This window comes from Nipponia nippon, unplaced genomic scaffold, assembly GCF_047370975.1.
Source record: "Nipponia nippon isolate SJK-2023a ecotype South Korea unplaced genomic scaffold, ASM4737097v1 scaffold_10, whole genome shotgun sequence".
NCBI classification, from domain to species: domain Eukaryota; kingdom Metazoa; phylum Chordata; class Aves; order Pelecaniformes; family Threskiornithidae; genus Nipponia; species Nipponia nippon.
In genome coordinates this window covers 21387943-21410783 of record NW_028262291.1, presented here as the reverse complement: position 1 = coordinate 21410783, position 22841 = coordinate 21387943, and the positions used below count along the sequence as shown (strand labels likewise).

Genomic DNA, 22841 nt, shown 5'->3' with positions numbered 1-22841 from the left:
GGATGAGAACAATGTCGATGATAGCAAGAACCAAAACATCAGTGTAAGTAGTGCTAAGTAGTTGCTAAGTGGGGCTCACACTGGTCAAGGACTTTTCAGCTTCCCATGCTCTGCCAGGTGCGTAAGAATCTGGGAGGGAGCACAGCCAGGGGGGGCTGACCCAGACTGGCCAAGGGGCTATGCCGTACCATATGACATCATGCTCCGTATATAAGGTGGGGGAAGAAGGAAGGAAGGGGGGGACATTGGGCATGATGGCGTTTGTCTTCCCAAGTAACTGTTATGCGTGACGGAGCCCTGCTTTCCTGGAGATGGCTGAACACCTGCCTGCCGATGGGAAGCAGTGAATGAATTCCTTGTTTTGCTTTGTTTGCATGCATGGCTTTTGCTTTTCCTATTAAACTGTTCTATTTTGTTTTACTTCAATTATTAAATTGTTCTTATCTCAACCCATGAGTTTTCTCCCTTTTACCCTTCTGATTCTCTCCCCCATCCCACCAAGGGAGGAGTGAGCGAGCGGCTGCGTAGTGCTTGGTTGCTGGTTGGGGTTAAACCACAACACCACTTTTGCATGGGAAGGCAGATAGGTGGTTGCAGGAGACATGGAGGAAGAGGAGGTAGTGCCAGAGGGGGGGCACCATCAGCCACATGGTAGCAATGCCATCACTCATGTGGCTGATGGTGTGGAGCCCATGGAGGTGGATCCACTCAAAGATCAAGAAGAACTAATGGAAGTAGATCCACCTCCAGCATGGCTCCCCTGGCACCCCTACACTATGCCAGGGCTCCCCCCATGACACCATCAGTACAGCACCACAGGAGCACCCAGCCAGTGCCCTACCATCAGCCCAGCCTCTGCACCTGGCATTAGCTGAGAGCACCCAGCCTCTGCACCTGGCTATCCTGCAGGCTCACCCATTCCATCTCCCAGCAGTAACAATTATTTTGTTGATTGCCACCAGTGATGTGAGCCCTTCTCTTTCCTGCTTCTTTCCCCATCCCTCCTGAAGGGGTGCCATCTCCTCTGCCCTAAGCCCCAAGAAAGGGGATGAGACAACCTGGCTTCCACCGGGCTGCTGTACCAGGGCAACAGGAGGAGTCCCTCGGAGGGCCACTGAGGTCCCTGGGGCCTGGAGGTGGGGTTTCTTCAGTCTTAGGATGAGAAGGCTGCCCAATGGGTGGCTGAAGATGAAGCCAGACACTCCACGGCAGTGCACAAAGAAAAGCAACAGATTGAGCAAAGAAGTTAGAGACAGTTGTTCCTTTAGAGAAGCAGAAGACTACAGTTCTGCCAGGAAGAAGTGCTGGCCTGCAGCATTAAGGTCCCATCTAGCTGCTTCATTAAGAGGTCTTTTCAAGTTTGGGCAATAAACAATTAAAAAAAACCCAAAACAATAAAACAAGAAAATAACAGTAAAAACGCTTTCCCCCTCTCTTATTTGGTACTTTCGCAACTGCATCTGGACTCCTCTGTCCCCTCCTGGTCTCCCCAGTCCAGGAAAGACATTGATGTATGGGGTGGGGGCCCAGCACAGAGCCTTCGAGATGGTGAGGGGCTGGGGCACACAGACAGAACTGCCTCTGGTCATCAGGGTGGTGAGACACTGGAGCAGGTTGCCCAGAGAAGCTGTGGATGCCCCATCCCTGGAAGTGTTCAAGGTCAGGTTGGCTGGGGCTTTAAGCAACCTGATCTAGTGAAAGATACCTGTCAGCCTCACCTCTGTGCCTGGGAAGATCATAGCATAGCTTCTAGGAAGATCTGTTCCAAGTCACACAGAGGACAGGGATGTGATTTCAGACAGTCAGCATGGCTTCACCAAGGGCAAGTCTTGCCTCACCAATGCACTGGCCTTCTACAATGGAGTGACTACATCAGTGGACAAGGGAAGAGCTACGGCTGTCATCTATCTGGACTTCTGTAAGGCCTTTAACACGATCCCCCACAACATCCTTCTCTCTAAATTGGAGACATGGATTTGATGGATGGACTATTCGATAGATAAGAAATTGGCTGGATGGTCACATCCGGAGTAGTGGTCAGCGGCTCAATGTCCAGGTGGAGATCAGTGACAAATGGTGTCCTTCAGGGGTCTGTATTGGGACCAGTGCTGTTCAATATCTTCATCAATGACATAGACGGCGGGATCGAGTGCACGCTCAGCAATTTGCAGATGACACCAAGCTGAGTGGTGTGGTTGACACACCTGAGGGACAGAAGGCCATTCAGAGGGACCTGGACAAGCTCAAGAAGTAGGCTCATGTGAACCCCATGAGGTTCAACAAGGCCAAGTGCAAGGTCCTGCTCCTAGGTTGGGGCAACCCCCAGTATCAATACAGGCTGGGGATGAATGGATTAAGGGCAGCCCAGCAGAGAAGGACTTGGGGGTACTGGTGGATGAAAAGCTGGACATGAGCCGACAATGTGCTCTCGCAGCCCAGAAAGCCAACCATATCCTAGGCTGCATCAGAAGCAGCGTGGCCAGCAGGTCAAGGGAGTCGATTCTGCCCCTCTACTCTGCTCTGGTGAGACCCTGCCTGGAACACTGCATCTAGCTCTGGAGTCCTCATTAGAGGAAAGACATGGACCTGCTGGAGCAGGTCCAGAGGAGGGCCACAAAAATGATCAGAGGTCTGGAACACCTCTCTTATGAGGAAAGGCTGAGAGAGTTGTGGTTGTTTATCCTGGAGAAGAGAAGGCTCCAACGAGACCTTATTGCAGCCTTTCAATACTTGAAGGAGGCTTATAAGAAAGATGAGGACAGACTTTTTAATAGGGCCTGTTGCAATACAACAAGGGGTAATGGTTTTAAACTAAAAGAGGGTAGATTCAGACTAGATATAAGGAAGAAATTTTTTACGATGAGGGTAGTGAAACACTGGAACAGGTTGCCCAGAGAGGTAGTAGATGCCCCATCCCTGGAAATATTCAAGGTCAGGTTGGACAGGGCTCTAAGCAACCATATCTAGTTGAAGATGTCCCTTGCTCATGGCAGGGGTTTGGACTAGACGACCTTTAAAGGTCCCTTCCAACCCAAACCATTGTATGATTCTGTAATCATCTTAGTAAGACCCTACCATCATTAAGTTGTAAGATTCAGGAATTGTGGGGGAGCATTCCTTGTACATAAGCTAGCAACATTTCAGTGTTTTGAACTATTTGCAAGTAAAGTTTCACCTACATACCAAAAAACAAAACCACTGCACCTTCTTTTAAATACCATCAAGAATTCCTGGGTAACCAAACAATATTTTGGAATAAAAGAGAAACTTCAGCATGTTCCCTGACTATTGTACAATTTAAGCGTGTACTACAGATACAATTCCTTGCAGCCATTATACTCATGTACAGCACATGTGCTCCTCAGCTAACTACTATACTTTCAGAGGGTAACTACATACTCTTGAGTGAAATGCAAGCAAAAGACACCATGTGGCAGTCTTATCTTGACTGGGAGAGAAACACATCAGAAAACTGTATGAAGCCACAGTAATTTTCATAACATCCTCTTTAACAGCTGACGCCTCCTCCTCCTCCTAATGAGGAGGCAAATTATCAAATAAGTAGGGACTTTCACTCCCCTATCTGACAAGGGAAGAGGGAGCCTGCTGTGGTTGCAGAATAGTTAAGAACCGAGATAGAAATGCAATCACTTTCACTCTTATTTATCACGCTAGCCTCCATATTTATGCACACTAGCTGCACTTCTATCTAGATCAGAACTATAAATGTATTTTTTTTACATAATATATAGAGAATATATATCCATCATGTGCATATAGACACCCCCCCATTATGACTGAATGCCCCAATAATCAAGTGTTTTGACATGCCGAAGTACATAAACAAGTCCAAACTAGTTAATGTTTACTCAAAGACATCAATCCCTCAAAATTCAAGAGGTCATAACTGTCCAGCAAAAGTACAAAAATCAACTGCGATCTACAGTTTGCAGTGAAGTTACAAGAGCAATTTTATACCAAGCAACAAGTGTATCCTTGTCAATTCCTACACGCTATCTCAAACCATGGGTTAATATGTGTTACTATAGATCTTAATTACCTGCAATAACTACAAATTAGACACTGATCTCCCCTGCCCAAGTAGAAAAGATTAATCATTTTCTAGTAACTCCACTTCAGTAGCCAAACATTTAGACATTTAAAATATTCACTGGTCACAGAATTCAGTTAGATTCTTCATATTTTGAATTCTCCCAATTATCTTCAAAATGGAAATGAAGATATCTATGTACTGAGAAAAGCAGATGGTTCCATAGTATTATAAAAAGCAAGCTAAACAATGCATAGCTACCCAGAAGACAATTTACACTGAAGCATGCAGTTTAATACCAAAAATTCAATTGCAGAAGACAGTAATACCATATTTCAGTATCATAACCTATAGTGCTAAACATCATTCATACCTAATATATGTCAGTTCATGAACACATTTGCTTTGAAACTCTTCCAAAGAATTGGAGGCTGGGCAGCAGATACACCTCCTGGCACAAAACCAAAACACTTTAAAATATGTTCCCTGTAAAACAAATAGAATAACCACAACAGTGTGTCTAGACAACCCTTGATTCTCATTGTAAGATCAAAGCCAGGCAGAGAAAGACAACAGTGCAACAGCAGGGTGGGTTAGAAGACAAAGTTAGAAACAGCCAGCTAGAAAGTAGCCAGAAAAAAGCTGCAAGGAAAGGGAAGGAATGGCCACCAACTCTGAACTGCAGAAGGAAGAGCAGCTTAGAAGGTGGTAAATGTGAACCTACAGAAATTAGGTAAGCCTTTAGCGGACATCAGGGACATGAAAAACTTAAAGCATTCAGGAACCACTTAAAATTTAAGATAAGGCTTTACAGATGCAGAAGCTAAATCTACTGCTGTAGGTGAAGTTTAATAGTTTCTTACCTGTTAAACACAAAAGTTTTTTAAAAGTTAAAAAAACAGAACGATTTGTATTCTCTCAGGCTTCTGGCCCATTACAGGGTATCCTGGTAACAGCAAAAAATCTTTCAATCTACAGTATTAGCAGATTAGCAGGACTGAATTAGGATTGAATTAGATGAAGCAGATTTCTTCCTACAACGACAAAAAAAAATTTATAATTTAATACTGTTAACAGGTTCTACTCAATAGCTCAATAACTGCATGAATACTAAGCATTGCTTTACAGGGAATAAGACATACAAACTGAAGAAGGAAAGAACTTGCTGGGAAGAACAGTGTCAGTTCAGTACAGCATACTCTTGAGAATAAATTCAAAAGCAGCCTGCCATCTGAAAGACTTATTTATTTTTAAACCGACTTTAATTAACCATCCCCCTTTACTTTTGGGAGACAAAGGAAGAAACTTCATTGCCTCACTGAAATAAAACTGCCTTTATAATCTGCACTTGACTGTAGAATCTAATACAAATCCAGACTTTTTTCTTCTTTTATAAACTATTAGCAATTTCATATGAAGTAACATCTTCAGATCTAGAAGATCTGAAATACCCATTTATTTGTTTTATGTTTTTTGCAGCACTTTTCTCTCCTCATAACTATTCTCTTGCTATATTAACATCTGATTTATCCACAAACCTGCACAGAAATAAATGTACAAGCACTAAGAATGCCAGTTATTTTGGCATGTCTATATAAACAATTCAGCCAGTTTCAATTTGAAATCAGTTTAACTTAGAAAAAAACAATACAGTCCACATACAGACTTACAAAGTAACCACCTCTTTTAAGATAGCATTCAGTCACCTAAAATTCATCATCTGCTTTTGATAGTTTAATTATTTCAATGTAAAGCAAAGTAACATTAAAGGGCTTAATTAGATATCCATAACTGGCTGCAGATGACACTTACCTGCCTGTGCTTTGGTCAAGACCAAATAGGCAAGAAAAAGCATCCTATCAATTGATGCTTCCTTCTGATGTAGCTGTTTCTGACAGTTCTAAGATTAATTTCTAATACAAAAATTTTCCTTCCCTTTCCACCAGTTACAGAGGGCTTTTTGAATTTGCTTTTAAAACACAGGTTTCAAGCAAGACAAGACTTTTGTTTCCTTTGGGAACACGGGTAATATTGTTCACGGAAAAAAAAACTTCTAAGTTCTAGCAACTAAGAAGGCTAGCAAATATAGTAGCATGTTCATTACTTCATATCAGTGACTACCTAGTATTTGGCTGAAAAGCTCTATCAGAGTTTTTCAAATATATCTTCAGCTAAAAAAAAAAAAAACAAAACACCAAGCAAACCACACACCTCAAGCATTTCAAGTATTCTGTCAAAGAGAAGAATGATTTAACTTTACGCCTTCTATATGTTAAAGATAAGAAGCTATGTCTTCAAAGCTGTTTCTTGATCTTTGCAGATGATTTAAGAGAGCCTCTGTTAACCTAAAGATATATACTAGAAATAAATTCCTCTTGAACTAAAACTCTTGCATTCTAGTTAAACAATCACCCAATAAAAGTGTTTTTTCTTAGCTTTGTTAGGGTTAGTAAGTTTTGTGGCTTGAAATACCATGTTGTTTATCATCTCCAACAATTCTGGAACCAAAAGCCACACATTTGGGTTTTATTCACAACAGCACAAAGACTCCAAGCCTTAACATACACAAACAATAAGCACAACTTTCTCTAAGGCTATTTTAGTAATCAACATACACATGAACTGAAGGTCAATGTAATACATTGACCATAATACTTTCAAAGGTCACATGTGTTTTTCATCCTTAGACCTTCAGCTCTACATGTCAAGTAGATTTGCCAATCCCTTGTGAGTCAAGTGACTAACTAGAGCAGAAAAATTAAACAAGTTTACTGGACTTAGTTTGCTTTACTAAAGTTTCCTTGGTTATCATTTCTGCATTTCAAATGCACACCTATGTTTAGAAGTAGAGCTCCAAGAAGGGAGAGAGCATCGCTTCTTCAATTATGTCATGTGGGAGCAAAACAAGAAGCCTGCTTAGCTTCATGCACTTTCAGAAGAGTTTACAAATTCTTAAGATATTGTCCACAGGTATTTCAATTGCCAGTAAAACCATCCAAATGAAATTCACTATTATTACTCCCCTTACAAGGATATCTTTCTGATACTTCTCTATTCCTCTTTCTGTTTGAAAAGAAAACTTCCATGTCTAAACACCATTCTTTAGCACCAGAACAGTCAGCTTCTGAATTCAATACAGTAGGATTACACAGGAAAATAAAAACACTAGTGTAATCAAAATTAACAAGATACTAGCAGTACTACAGCATACCCTCGGAAGGGTGTTCCACCAAAAGCCTGCTCTGGTCAATCAGGACTTTTTCAGTCCACCTCAGAATCTACAAGAGTAGAGAGTATGGTTTAAAGAATGACTTCCACTCAGTGGTACACATGGTTTATTGACTCAGACTGTTCCCCTCTGCAGCACAGATTAGGTATTGAAAGGGACTGTAGTATGGATAAAGGAAAAAAAGAAAAACCACATGAGTTCTTTACTTAATAAGAAAAAGAATCAACTGATTGGATGAGGTTCAAGTCTATTTAAATCTGGCTTTCCTACATCCAGGGATGGCTCACATCCAGCAATAGTTCATCCACATTAACATGGTACTTCTGTCAAGGAGAAGTGGGGCCATGATGGAAGGTATCAAAAATTTAAACCTGAAGATAACATGCAAAAGGCAGGATAGAAGTATTGTCATAGATGCATATTCCATTCAAACATAAAACCATGAAAACTCATCATCACTAGAACATATCCATGCTCACATGTTTATCTGATATACCTGAAAACCAAAGCAAGGCATAACTATTCAGAGTAGCATCCATCTTCATGTGAAGTGCAAGAGCATGGTAAAGCCTGTTCTGAAGTATTACCTGATGAACTTTATTTACACTTTTTTAGATAGAGAAATTAACCACAATGTGACCAGCTGCCATAAACAGGACGAAACAAATGTTATTAATGCTGCATGGACTGGGACACGTCTACTTCTAAAACCATTCCCATGCATCTCTATTGGCCCAAACACTGAAACTAAACAGGTCTCTCTGCTTATAGAAACCAGTGCAACATTTGTGCATCCTGGTAAAAAAGTGCAAGAACTGCAAGCTACTGAATTGTGCTGCTCTTACAGTAATTCACTCCATGCATTTAAAAACAGTAACTTATGTAACCTACTGTATCTGAAATAAAGTTGCTATATAAGATCAGGTTTTTTGCAATGTAAAAAACCTCAGTGAAAAAACTCCAGTTTCATTTTGTAGCCCCTACACCTCAATTATGGGGCCAATCAGTTTGAAAAAAACACTAGCAGAACACCAGCATCTCTTCAGGAACAATAAAGGTGTCTGGACTGCAATTAATAATGGGAAGCATAGGCCACTGCATGGTTTAGTTCTATTCCCTCTTTGGGCCATATTGTACTCAGAACAAATGCAAGTGTTTTTATACAACACTGTGCTTAAGTAAAAAATAGTAGATTCTTCTCTCTTCTTCCACTGGCTTATTGGCCCAGAAAGATTCCCCAGTGAAGTTACAGTCTAGCAATAGAAAACTGTTTTTAATGTTAATGCTCAAGGCAGAGCACTGTGAAATCATCACTTAAGACTCATCATTGTTACTTGCCACACCTCTCCAAATGTCTGGTGGGAAAAATAAATAACCTGTCCTCCTTAGAACACTCACGTCTTAAGGCTTACTACAGAAGTTAATCACGAACATGCCTTCCCAAGAACTTTTATTTAAGCAACGCCTTGAAGAGATGGTCTTCAAAGAAAAGAAACTTGGCCTTAAAATGTTGTCCACCACCATCAATTTGGTAGGGTGGAGACAGCTGAAGGGCAGAGAACTCAGTGCATCTGATCTAGTCCAGAATTCTAATTTGTGAGCTAGTGAAGTTTATAAAAAAAATCTGCATGATAACACTATAACAAGTGGCTCACTTATGCTAGGACTTAAACTTTGAATGCTTTGGCTATCAGTTCCAAACAGCCTACTTAGAGGGTACATTTCTATGCTGAAATGTTACCATCCACACTCAGAATGAGGACCAGGACTGAAATTCCATCCAGTCTCTGACAGGAGCGCTACAGGAGGCTAAGCTGGCTATGCAAAGAAGCTCTGCACTACCCCTTGCTGTGCAGTCTCCCTCTGTTGGCTCCCTGACACTGGTCAAACTTCTGCCAAGTCATTTCTGAGTGAAAAAATGTACTTTAAGAGATGACAAACGCAGAAGGGAAGAAGTTTTTCTGCCAAGTCCACACGCTGAAACAGCTCAAAGGGTCTGTCAATCACCAGAGCCAGCATGGCCAAGGAAGAGGGAACAGACCATTAAGGACAGAGGAACTAGGATTTGTCTCTTCCATCTTTGCCCCAAATTGTATCACCTTAGGCCTGCTGCAGCATTGCAGAGTAAAAGTTTTTCTGAATCTGATGACAAATAAGAACAAGATACGCAAGTCTGAATTTGGACAATTCAACATCACTTCTACCATTTTCTCAAACACCTGAGCATCTGCAAGTGTAAATGAGTCCTGAATTCCTGTACTGCTACTCCGGAAATGTAAAAATCAGGAATGCTGACTGACTGCTTCAGCAGTACACTTTTTTGTTTGAACATTTAAGGAAAAACTACTGTAACTTAAGGAGACAGCCTTAAGATCAAATGTATGAATTTTAGCAGAGGTTTCTTTTTCTTAAGCATTTATTCTATTCTGTTCCAGTTAGTATTTTAAAAAGTGTGTGTGGGTTTGGATTTTTTTTTTTTTTTCAAGTCTAAGACACTACCATCAGAGCACAGGGATACAGTTACCATGGCTGCACTGGTGCTGTGCACGACTTGAGCCACAGCTTTAATTTTCAGCATTTCACTCAATCTGCCCCACTCCACCCTAACCAGATGGAACACTATTGAAAAAGAGCAGTCTAGAGATGACCACTGTTTGAACATGCCCAGTATTGGGCAACAGTATGATAAAGAGTTCCCTAAGGTAGGACCAGAAGCAGTGCTACTAGAAGGTAATACAGCTGCATCAGACACTTTGCTGTACCAAAGCTACTCAGCCCTGTCTCTCACTTTCCTTAATTAAGCTGAGTACAACAGCATGCTAACTGGCCACACAGCTTTTGAACCCAAATCACTACTCAGCATGGCACACTAAACAAAAGCATATGCATAACTGGCTTGGACATTTCTAGCAAGGCACCGTAGTGTACCATGTAAACATACCCATTTTCTCTGAACAACCTTTAACTGTTCGGATAAACAAGTTTATCCCCTTTTCACCTCACTGATTAGACCTTGAAAGTTGGACACAAATAAAATTTTGAGGTGCATACATGGAGGTGGAAGAAAGCTGCTTACCTCTGCAACTTCTAACCAGGACAGCAGTGTTCTTTCTGTACAGACAGTGCATTCAAGTCTGTTATGAGCTTTCTTTTTCATGCAAAATCTTAGTCTTGTTAAAAAGAGTACTTAAGATCATCCACAGTTCAGAAGTGTAAGCCAGCAGCCTCTAGGAGCCTGCCAATGTTTTGCCTCCTGAAGCTCCAGTCAGCTATAGCTGCTGCCAGAATTAGAGTGGACTCTTGCATTAAGATAGCAAATTCAAATCCAAGGCTGTTTGTCACTTCTTGCTTGACTATTTCACTTTCATTAAAGGTTCCTTGGACCTCTTGTTCAGGTAACCCGCACTTCCATTGCGGGTTACCTGAACTGCACTAGTTAAAGCCTGTGGGCAAGATTATCTTCTGCTTTACTTCATACTAAGGTTTACAGAACCATTAAAATAAGTTGACAGCTGCACATTTTCAAGATGTCAGGCAGGACTGCCCTTTTAATTAGGATATCAAGAACTGAGCCACTAAATATATTACTTATGATTTCTGTGCTACCGTATCCTGCAAAAACTGACAGAACTAATCAACCCACCCTGCATGCATACACAGGCTAATACCCCCCTAACACGACAGTATCACAAACACGTTTTGCTTTTCAAACTGAAAGTTGGAATCCCTAACACTCTTCAAAGAGTGTGCAGGTCCAATTGCATGAAAAGAAAAATTGAAGATATTTCCTCTTTTAATCTTTAATTTAAGCAGGTTAAAATAAATCCTTGATTTTTATTTACTCTTGGGGAAAGATTACTAATTTGACTTCACTTACCAAAAACCTTAAGCCCCATCTATACTTATTTCTACAATCCCTAAATTTTCATGTTTATCAATACAACCTCTAGGAAAAAAGTAGAAAAGTTATTCCAATGTCAAGCAAGAGAAATAAAATATAGCAGCAGCACCTGGATACAAGGGAAGTGATGCTACTTTACCATACTTGCTTACCTAAATGTTGGTATCTGCATTTAGAGAAATTCTTTAGTGCCATCTGGAATCTTCCCTAGTTTAGTGCCCATGTTATGGCTTTAGTTGAGCCTTTAACCAAGTAAAAACACTCTCCTTTCCTTCACAGAACATACTCCGTATACTCAGTTGTACAGACTGTTTTGCTGTTTCCCCATCTCTGCAGATATCGCGAGGATGAAGTTAATTAGTTGGAAAAGAAGAATATTTTAATACATATGAAATGTCAATTAACTGCTGGATGCCAAACAGTTGGGTTACCTTATCACTCAAAGATTAAGACAACTGAATAGAGATTCAATAATCTCCGCAAGCATTTTACTACCATTTTTTGTAATATAAAGTGCTAGAAAGCCCCCTGCCCCATATAGAGGCATGACTAGCTTTATTTTTCTGAGAGACTTAGCTTACAAAACTAAAAAAAAACTGCTTTGAATTAGATTTCACCAAGTCTCACCTACCTAAGTTTAGTAAATGATTATGATTTTTATTTGGATATATGCAAAAATAGGTTCTAGAAAAGACATTAGAAATCCAGCAAAATAATGAAAGATCACTGAGAAGGCATTTTGCACATAAGAGTTTGAAGTGGCTATTAAATTAATACTATCTTTCTTCCTCCTTCCCCCACCCCCCAGGCAATTTATATTTTGGAGCAAATCACTCCAGTAATCTGAGTTTTGCCATGCTATGCATTCACAAACCATGCACACTGCAATTACACCACATTTTTCAGGCACAGATGCCTCTGGTGCCTCCACTGAACAGAATTATGGCTTCCTCACAGAACTCTTCTATTTTAATGGACAATACTAGAAAAATAAAGATTGCTAACAGAATAAGCCACCTTCTTCCAACTGCAACACACACCCTACTTACGAAGAAAAAGCCTAAGTTTTGTATGGAAATGATAAACCTACTCTGTTTTCTCTGTAGTCTTCAAAATAATCTTTTCAAAGCTCTACTTCAATGCTTCTCTCTGGAGCATCAGAAGAGTACATTTGTTACACATTGTCTTTCAAAACTCTACCATAGTTGCAAGTGGCAAACTACAGGGCAAGTCTACCTCGAAGATTTAGTAGAGTTTAAGAAAACTGTTTTCAAAGGAAGGTTACTTTCATGTTCTAAATCTTTACACTGAAGTGATCATCAGCTGTGCAATATAAGTGCACTAATATATACATGCAAACGGAGTTTAAAAAAGCCATTCAAGCAACAAGCCATAGTTTAGGGATATAATGTTGTTTTGGAATGACCCTTACTTCAGCTGGCTATGTTTCCTCTCTCATTTTCTTCATGCCTTCTCAAGACAGGGCTACAACACAGTAATTCACCAAAATACTTCTAGCATCCATTCCTTCCTACCAGTCCCTTCTCTAGGGAAGGGAAGGGAATATATGTCAACAGTTTTCTCCCACTGCAAGAAGAGGTCTCAACTCTAACCAAGAAGTGTTACTTTACTTACTAGGAATTACTGAAATAACAATGTTTTAATTAATCCAAATCCAAGACAAAGAGTTACCAAAAACTGCATTGATACTCTATAGTTATACTTCTGTGCTGCATGCCTACTCAAGGGATTTAAAGAACAAAGTTTCAAAGAACAAAGTTTCAAAGAAGGCAAGCCATTTAAAATGCTAGCTCAGAACTTAAAATAGTCAAGCATTTATAACGGCATTATATGATATAGCCCTAAAAAGCAATACTCTGCTGAGCAGAAACTTACAAGTCAATGTACTTAAGACCTGAACTTAAGTTTTGGGCTGGTTTTGGCTGGGGTAGAGTTAATTTTCTCCATACCAGCTAGTATGGGGCTATGTTTTGGATTTGTGCTGGAAACAGCCTTGATAATACAGGGATGTTTTTGTTATTGCTGAGCAGTGATTACACAGAGTCAAGGCTTTTCTGCTTCTCACACCACCCCGCCAGTGAGTAGGCTGGGAGTGCATAAGAAGCTGGGAGGGGAGATAGCTGGGACAGCTGACCCCAACTGACCAAAGGGATATTCCACACCATATGACATCATATTGAGCATATAAAGCTGGGGGAAGAAGGAAGGAAGGGAGGGACATTCAGAGTGATGGCGTTTGTCTTCCCAAGTAACCGTTACACGTGATGGAGCCCTGCTTTCCTGGAGATGGCTGAACACCTGTCTGCCTATGGGAAAGTAGTGAATTAATTCCTTGTTTTGCTTTGCTTGTGTGCACAGCTTCTGCTTTACCTATTAAACTGTCTTTATCTCAACCCACAAGCTTCCTCACTTTTACCCTTCCAATTCTCTCCCCCATCCCACCTGGGGGGAGTGAGCAAGTGGCTGTGTGGTGCTTAGTTGCCAGCTGGGGTTAAACCACAAGGGTCTTCTATCCTTTTAAGTAACATTTAGGGTTCCACACAGATTTTGTGAAGTAAGTCTTATTACCATTCCATAAAGTCAAGTCACTAGTGTGGCAAGTGACACAGAAATGAGATTATTTTGAAATGCTTGAAAGTCTAGAAACAAAACTTTATACGTGGTTTACCTGCAATTAAAAAAAAAAAAAAAAAAAGGACAACATCTCTTTGCCATCTCCTTTCTTTATTTTTAACTTGTCAGTTTGCTTTTAGTTTTGAGGGGATGGATTCACTGGCTGTTGCTTGCAGTTTTTCCTATAATAATAAAAAAATTGAGATCACTTTTTTCTACAAAAACCCACTTAACAGTAAAACTCATTTACTATTTTTACTTGCATTCTGCTGCTTAGTAGTTCCACTACATAACATCACAGTTACCAATTCACATTTCCAGAGAAGACCTTAATCATCACATCGATAATCTTCACAATCTCCAATAAATTAAAAAAAATTATAGACATTGAGATAATCTATAATCCCTCCCTCTCATGAGGATGAGATCAGTACCATAGTTACAAATTCTCTATTGTATCCATTAATAAATTTCATTCTTGGCTGCATGGGGCTACAACTTCAACATGGGAGGGTAAAAAGCAAACCCACTGCATTCTAGTCTCCAGCCTTATGGCTAGCACATTTTTCTGAGGAGTGTGAGTTAAACTTCAGAATTCCGGAGTCCAGAGAAGGGGAGGATTGGACTACTGTATTTCAAAGAAAAAGCTATTGTACAAGAATAAACATCACTAATTTCTGTTATGCCCTAAAAGTAAGCTGATTTCCTATAATGAAAAAGATACCGGACACCCATGTGTGCTTCCTATATTACAAAAGATATCAAACCACCTATGGGTTTTTCAGACTTTGAATCTTTTATCACAGACACCCACATACGTAAGACATTCAGAATTTTTTTTTGGTCTGCCTTCGATATCCCATCTCTACAATTCCAATCCAGGCAACTAAACTCCCTGTTCAGTAACTGGAGAGTTAGGGATTCATTTGTACTTACAGATTGCATTTTTGAAGCAGAGCATTCAAGCCGGGTGTGGTTGGTACTCAGTTCAGTCATGTTGAGGTTTTGGGTTTTTTTTGGCTCTCAAAATAAATAAATAATACTTAAGTACAGCAGAAGAGCATACTGGAACAGAAAGCCACAGAAAAAAAAGAAAAAGGTACATGCCATCTATGACTGAAATCATATTAATAAGACAACTGCACCTGGCACAACTACTGAGAAATAAAAGCAATCAAACATTTGCAATAGGTTGAGAAAGAATAAAGTTGAAGTTCCATCCCCAATCACACATTACTGGTCTCACAGAGAAATTTATGAGATTTTGGATTATAAGTGACTCTAGAAGAGAGACTTAGCCCAAAAAACAATTAAGCTACAGAGTTACAGACACAGCTTTCATAATCTGATGGCAAAGCAGTCCTCTTTTAAATGAGGAAAGACATCCCATAACACCACTGGTAAAGCAACAGGAAGGACTCAGTAACGTCAAAAGGAATTGTAAAGTTTTACAAGTATCTAACAGTTGATTAAAATTAAGCACTGAATGCTACTATCAACTCACAGCCGTAACAGTAATTATCTTTTCTTACAACCTGCAGAGCTGAACAAGTTGTGCAGTGGTCTTACACCATCTTTCATCAACTACTGGATTTCTATCTGGATTGCCTTTAAATCTTCCTCCATTTCCCTTCTTTGAAGTGCTACTTGCTAAAACAAAAACAGCACACTAATCACTACAATAAGGGCAAGCAGCATGAAAAGATGCATTTAGGTTTTTTATGTTAACCATTAAGAAATGCAGACCTCTCACTAATGTTATCTTTACCAGACAAACTTCATCTAAATACAATGTTCAGCATGCAACATCTTTTTGCCATTAAATGTGGCTTGAAGCTATAACAAAGAGCCCATCGTCAGCCTCAAGTACACAAATAAAAGCATCTTTTGATGAACACTTGCTTATCACAGCCAAAAGGAAGAATTGACTACTTCATATCCAGTTCAGTCTAACTTCTAGAACTGTCAGTCACAGGCAGGAAAAAACACTTACCAAAATGCAATTAGCCCTCAGAATTGCCATGAACAGTGACAAATTCCTTCATAACAGCCAGAAAGAACTCAGAAAGACAAATATGGAAGACAGGAATACAACCCCTATTCTGTTGCAATTTTCAAATGGACTTCCATCTGGAATGCTTGCTGACCATTATCAACATGAAATGGAAGTTGGTCTCCTGTAGATGCAAGCCACTTACAACACCAGCAGGAAACCCACCTACCCAGAAGTGGGTCTGTTCCCGCCACCACTACAGCTTTGTTTTAGCAGTCTCTAGACTTGCCATCCTTTTTCAAGATGTTCAGTGACAGCAGCTAAACTTTTCAAACAAAGGTAATCCGCTACTTATTTTCTAGAAGAGTTAGCTTCCAAAGATACTTGGATATCTGGCAAGTCTGTCAAGGCAGTAACAGAAGAAATAATGTGAAATACTGTGGTTCAAATAAGTCTTAAAGTTTCCAGCTGAGCTCTTTTATTGGAAACTGGTCAAAGTAGTACATATAACAGCAGAATATGAAGAGAGCCCTACATCTGCTTTCAAGGTAAGGCTACAGTGTGTTTCACAGAAAGAAGAGTTTTTTCACCAAGACCTTACCTATGATTTTTGCCAAAAAACCAACAAGACTTGGTTTCCACTATACTTACACAAAATAAAAGCAAATAGCATTGTATTTTTACAGTTTCTATATGAGAAACACTAACTGTATAACCACTCTGCTACAAAGATGCAAAAATCCACCCTGTGGAGGCAGCAGCTAATGCTCCTTTCACAATGCAAGTAGCATTGAAGTAATATCAATTTGTAGCAAGCCAAACCTTTAGAAATGTCTATTACTCCCTTGTTTTCTGGTCTAACTCAACTGCTCAAACGAGTTACAGTACAACGAAAAAAAAAAGTTGTAATCACATCTGTACTAGCATTGCCCGCAGCCGCTGTATAAAGCGCAACTTGAAATTCTATTAACTTGCTTTTGATTAATCTATCAATTAGGGCACTACTACAAGTGAGAAATGTGCATCACCTAACTGGGGACTAGGGTCTTATGCTTTGCTCTTCTAGAGAAGCATAACATACATTTACAGAAAGCATCTTTCTCTCTACTATTAGTTTGGGAAATAATGAGATTCACTCCAAAAACCTCTAGCAGAAGTTAAATTTGCACAAATAGAATCTTACTTTATATAATTGGACCCGGTTAGAAATTCTGCCTATAGGCATTGAAGGCTGGAACTGTGCCACCGTGTAGCAGGGATAAAAGAGGTCTAGGATACACTTGATACATAGTAACAATGAATACTTTTACTACTGGAATTTGTATATTCTAGAACATATTTAATAAACTCAATAAAATTTTCTTACCACAAAAAATTGGAAGTTTCCATCCTCAATTCCAACCATGTTTTGTTACCAAACTGGAAATCACATGGCCCTTTCACAAGCCTCGCCCAGGACCTGCTTGGTCATCATAAAAAGGCTTTAGAGTTTTCTCCATGTCTAAAAGTATCTTTTGGCACAAGTGACAAGAGCTGACCTATGGTCTTTCAGTGCTCATTTTCCAGAAGACCGAGTGGACACAGGGTAGAGACCACTAGGCCATGTGCTCCATCTCCTTGCAGATGTATAACTTAGACTGTGTACAAATGCTTGAAATCATCTCATTCAAAATGAAATAGGAATGTTCTCAAAAGTTCCTTCAAGGAAACTAACTAACCCTCAAATCTCACTATGGGGCAGTTTCTCCTTGTACATACATACATGTTCTTTACTCAGTTCTGCCTCCCTTCACATCCTTAACCAAATCCTCACTACCAATTTCATAGGTGATCTTCTTAGCCATTTTGCCAACATGCCTAACAACATATCAAATATGCTGCTGAATATGAGCCAGCAATGTGCCCAGGTGGCCAAGAGCATCCTGGCTTGTATCAGGAATAGTGTGGCCAGCAGGACTGGGGAAGTGATCATCCCCCTGTACTCAGCACTGGTGAGGCCACACCTCGAATACTGTGTTCAGTTTTGGACCCCTCACTACAAGAAGGACATCGAGGTGCTGGAGCATGTCCAAAGAAGAACAATGAACCTGGTGAAGGGTCTCAAGAACAAGTCTTACGAACAGCAGCTGAGGGAACTGGGGTTGTTTCGTCTGGAGAAAAGGAGGCTCAGGGGAGACCTTATCACTCTCTACAACTACCTGAAAGGAGGTTGTAGTGAGATGGGGGTCAGTCTCTTCTCCCAAGCAACAAGCGACAGGACAAAAGGACATGGCCTCAAGTTGTGCCAGGGCAGGTTTAGGTTGGATATTAGGAAAAATTTCTTCACTGAAAGGGTTATCAAGCACTGGAACAGGCTGCCCAGGGAAGTGGTTGAGTCCCCATTCCTGGAGGTATTTAAAAGATGGGTAGATGTGGTGCTTAGGGACATGGTTTAGTGTTGGACTTGGCAATGTTAAGTTAACAGTTGGACTTGATGATCTTATAGGTCTTTTCCAACCTAAACAATTCTATGATTCTATATACCACCACTCCAGCAGAGTATATTACAGCTTCACAGTTCCATACAGTTGTACGCTGAGGTCCTTCTGGCATTCCACACTGCATAGATTCTGTCACTGAGCATTCCAAGTTTTTAAGTTCCATGGAAGAGGAAAAAGATACATCCATTTAACAGGATTACAGGATGACTATATAGAGTAACAGCAAGAAGAAAGAACAGTCAAAGGGCTAGTTTGGAACTTTTTCACCCACTCCAAATCACATATACCACTTTGAACATGCTTCTTAGCACTTTATGGAAGTTATTAAATAAACAAAGGTCATGAAGAGTCTTGTATTTTACAGTAACATATTTTTTCCCAATATTGCGTGAAGAATTATTCCATAAACAAGCAAGCTGTTAACAGCTTATACCAAATGTTTTCCCGATCCTATCAATTCAGTCTATTCCATTTCCTGAGAAGTGTCCCAAGCTAGCTAAAGAGCTGCATATAATATCCAAGAGTAGAAAAACATTTTACTTCAGTTGCTTAGTAGCATATGGTTTCTAAAACAGATGCTGGCACCCTGACACACCACAAAAACAATTAAACATGCTACACAAAGCTTTCAACATTATGTTCATGTTCTCTGTGTATTTGCTGACTGATCTTTCAGGCTTGCCTCCCACCCCGAAAATATCAGGCTCAAATGTGATCACTAAATAGTTTCCCGAGTTCTTTGCTCTCCTCCTCAAACTTGACAAAATAAGATGAGACAAGCAAGATATTATTTCTCATTTAACCCTACTTGTTTTATTATTGTGGAAAGTTTCATTAAAAACAATGGCTCCACATCTTGCTCTTAGGATAATCCAATCAGACATCTGGTCTTCTAGAATTTGGATAGTCCTAAACCTGGCATATGAAATAACAGAGTACTCAGAAATCTTAAGGGTCACAGATGAAGGTGCTACTATGAGAGCTGAATCTAGATGACAGACAATATGCTTAAGGCATCCTACCTTACTACAGAAACAGATCACTATGCTCATACTAGTGCTTCTTCTGCCCAAGCAGAAAAGCCATGGTTTCCATCACAACTTCCAAAGGCCATAAATTAACCCAGTTATAGGTGAGAAGTGAATATGCAAGCCTCCTACCTATGAAGATGTTGTGTAGTATGCTGGGACACTGAAGCTAGAAAATGTCTTATTCCAATATACTGATACAGTGTGATCTTAATTAACTGCAGAGTTAAGTAAATACTTAAAGGCTTTTTAAGCACTTGGACAAAAGAGGACATGAATGGAGAGAAAGGAGAGTGGACCAGACAGTTCTTCAAAGCATTTCTCCCTTCTGACTGTTTCAATCCCATACTGGTTGTTTTTGAGGCAGCTCTTTAGCATTTCATAGTACATGCATTTCAAGCTTAAGCTGAATAAAGAATCAAAGCCTTAACAATAGAGTTCACTCTCTGACCATCTGTTAATACCAAAACTACATACATAATTTTCCCCTTTAATACTGCTAAATTCAGATTCTGTTTTATTAATTCATTTGAATTTCACTTTTAGAACATCATCTGATTCTCTGATTGTATACAGGCTACAGCATCACCTCTGCTAAGTGCAAGAAGGGTTCTGAGGGAAACAGTCACATTTTTTCACTTTAGCAAGTCAACAGAAGTAGAGCGAACAGTTTGCAGGCAGTATTGTGAAGAGACACACAATCTAAACTATTTAGTATCTTTAATTCCATAAGGGAATAATAATGGGTACTTGATTTATATTTTAAAAAATCTGAAGATATTACAGTCACAGCAGTTTACATATAAATTGAAATTGCTTGCAAACAAGCTATAATGCATTATCCTACTTAAAGACATTCCTGTTAAACAGGCTGCTTTTCCTGAATTTCTAAATTACAACTTTCACTTTAACTCAGTGTTTTCACTGTAAACAGACATTCATTGTAAACAGACCTCTTCAGTTCTGGACAAAATAACATCTTCTAGTAGTATTAGAAAATAAATTCCTTTAGTAACCCAAAGTGCAGCATTCAATATTGCATACTCATTCTGCTTTTCACACAGAAAGCAAATAAGTAGTATCACCTATATTCAAGCAATATCATGGAAGAAACAAAATCACTTATAATGAACTTAAACAAGTACTTAGAACTACAAACTGTCAAGAAATAAACATGCAGACTGGATACCACATGTGCATGAAATCTCATTAACAAGTTATATATTGAAAGATAATTTTGTAGTGTTCTTTTATATTTGTATAATAAAGACTCTTGCAAACTACAACTAGTCCATGCCTCACTACTGGAAACATAATAACACAGAGCTAAGTAATCATAGACTCTTACTAGAATGTATGTTGTACTGAGAATATACATTGCAGTTCAAATAACTGCAATAATCTATTTGGAACACTGAAACAGGGAGACTTCCCATTTTTCAGCATTCCAAAAAAAAAAAAAAAAGCACACATGTATTCGTGCAGTTCACAAGTTACTTTATACACTACCTGGAAACTTTAAACCAGCTTAACACTCATCAATTCAAAAAAAAAAACCCAAACCTAAATCAAACACACCACACTGTTAGAGTACATTTAGACTCCTTCCACTAAAGGAGATTTTAAACCTAAGTAATATCACTAGCAGTAACACAACCTTTCATTTTTAAGTGGTCAACGTCTCACAAGGAACGTTTCCTAAAGCTATCCACCCACTTGTAAGTTTTCTGTACTCTTCCACTCAGAACACTTTTTAAAAATAGCAACACACCTATTTCAAAGCATCCTACTGTTCTAACTTAAATAACATTTATCCTCACAGAGATGATCTTTAGTCTCAGTTGTATTTATGTCATACAAGACTATAACACTAATTCCCTCTTACAGTTCAAGAAGTTCTTAGTGACTAAAGCAAAACAAAAGAACTGGCAAGTTCAAAGTCAGATTTTGCCAAAATGTACTTAACAGCAGTTAAAGCTTACCCAAACACTGCCATGCTCTTAAAAAATTCTAATTGAAAGACAGTGCGTTGTTAAAAAAAAAACCCAACAAAACCAAACAAACAAAACCCCCACAAACACCCCCCCCCCCAAAAAAAAAAAAAGCAGCGTCCTCACAGGAAAACTGAAGCACTGATTTTAAAGAAAGAAAGTGAATGCAAAATTAGCTATCAGCAAGACTTATCTGTTTTATTATCTGAGAGATGACAGTATAGTCAGGATAAAGTTCTGTAAGTTACAGCAACAGCACAAGTGACTGCCGGGGGAGGGAGTAGTGCAAACAGCTTCCCTCCATTTCGACAAAACATTTCACTCAGTTTAGGGCTCCTCCGGTCTACCGGGGAACAATGCACCGCCCACCATACCCAACCGCGCCACGACCCGCTCCGCGCCCAAAGGCTGCCATGGAACGGCCGCGGCGTCCCCGCCCCTCCGCAGCTGCCGGCCGGCTCCCCACCCGGGATGAAGTGCCACGGACGCCAGGAAGAAGGTTCGGGGCAGCTGCCTAAGGACCCAACGCCACAGCCACGAAAAGAAAAAGGCGTCGGGCGGGCAGGGGTCCCTCCAGCGCGGCCCGGGCCTTCCCCACCGCGCCCAGGCCCGCGGCACCCCGCAGCCGCGCCGTGGCCCGTCGCGCCAGGCCCGGGCGCGCTGGGCCCAGTGGTGCGTATGCGAGGGGGCGCCGCATACGACAGACCCCAGCAGCCCCAGCAGGCCCCAGCCCGGCGGCACCTGAGGAGCGTCCGGAGCCCCTCGCGCGGAGGGGAGCAGGAGCCAGGCCCGCTCTGCCACAGAAGAGCCGCCACCGGAGCACCGGTCCGCTCGAAGCGGCGGCAGGGAGAGCTCACTGCTATCCCGCCCATACCTCAGCAAGCACGTCCCCCCACCACAGGCCCCAGGCTGCCTCCGCTCAGGCGGGAAAGCCACCGCTTGCCACCATCACCGACGCTCCAAGATGGCGGACATATCAGCTCCTGCGAGCCCTCATTTCGCTCCGCCCCGCCTGCCAATCATACCGCCCCGGCACCACCCTCCTCCTCGGCTTGCGCCTTTCTATTGGGCAGTGTGCGGAGTTCGGCCTCTCACTGGCAGTCTGGCGGATGTCAGTCACTCAGCTACGCGACTGCAACAGGGTCGATCAGGGAAGGGGGCGGGCTCTCGGCTTCCTGTTGGCCAGTCAACGCATGGGGCGGGTGCATCTCGCGTCCCACCTTCCCGACTTAGCAACAAGGCAACGTCACCCTGACAGGCGTTTCTCTCGCCCAATAGAAAGAGCAGATTCCTTTTAAAAATAAACCCTTTCCGCCCAATCCAGAGCTGAGGCGCTCAGACCTAGCAGGAGGCCGTGGTGGGAGGGTCGGGCGCCTCTGGTGGCGATCTCCCTGTAGCCTTACCCCCTGCCCCTCGCCATTGGCCAGCGCGCGGAGCCACGCCCCTCAGGGCGCGGCGCGGGCGACAAGCTGCCTGACAACAAGTCGGTGGAGTGCGTGGAGGGGGCGCGATGTGGCGGGCTGGGGGGAGGTAG

The 22841-nt window shown here is 41.0% G+C and overlaps 1 protein-coding gene across 9 annotated transcripts in view; it reads right to left on the bottom strand.

Moving 5' to 3' along the window:
- Positions 1-22558, bottom strand: part of PPP6R3 (protein phosphatase 6 regulatory subunit 3) — a 70656-nt gene extending 48098 nt beyond the window's left edge. The window contains exons 1-4 of one of the 9 annotated variants that reach the window (XM_087745914.1): positions 22182-22550; positions 14752-14880; positions 4915-5085; positions 4425-4537 (exon numbers count right to left, since the gene is read on the bottom strand). The gene's annotated coding sequence lies outside the window, so the exon portion shown is untranslated. Of the gene's footprint in view, positions 1-4424; positions 4538-4914; positions 5086-14751; positions 14881-22181 lie in introns of all 9 variants that reach the window. The other 8 variants (XM_087745921.1, XM_087745918.1, XM_009470315.2 and 5 more) reach the window with 8 other exon arrangements.
- Between the last annotated feature and the right edge of the window lie 283 nt (positions 22559-22841).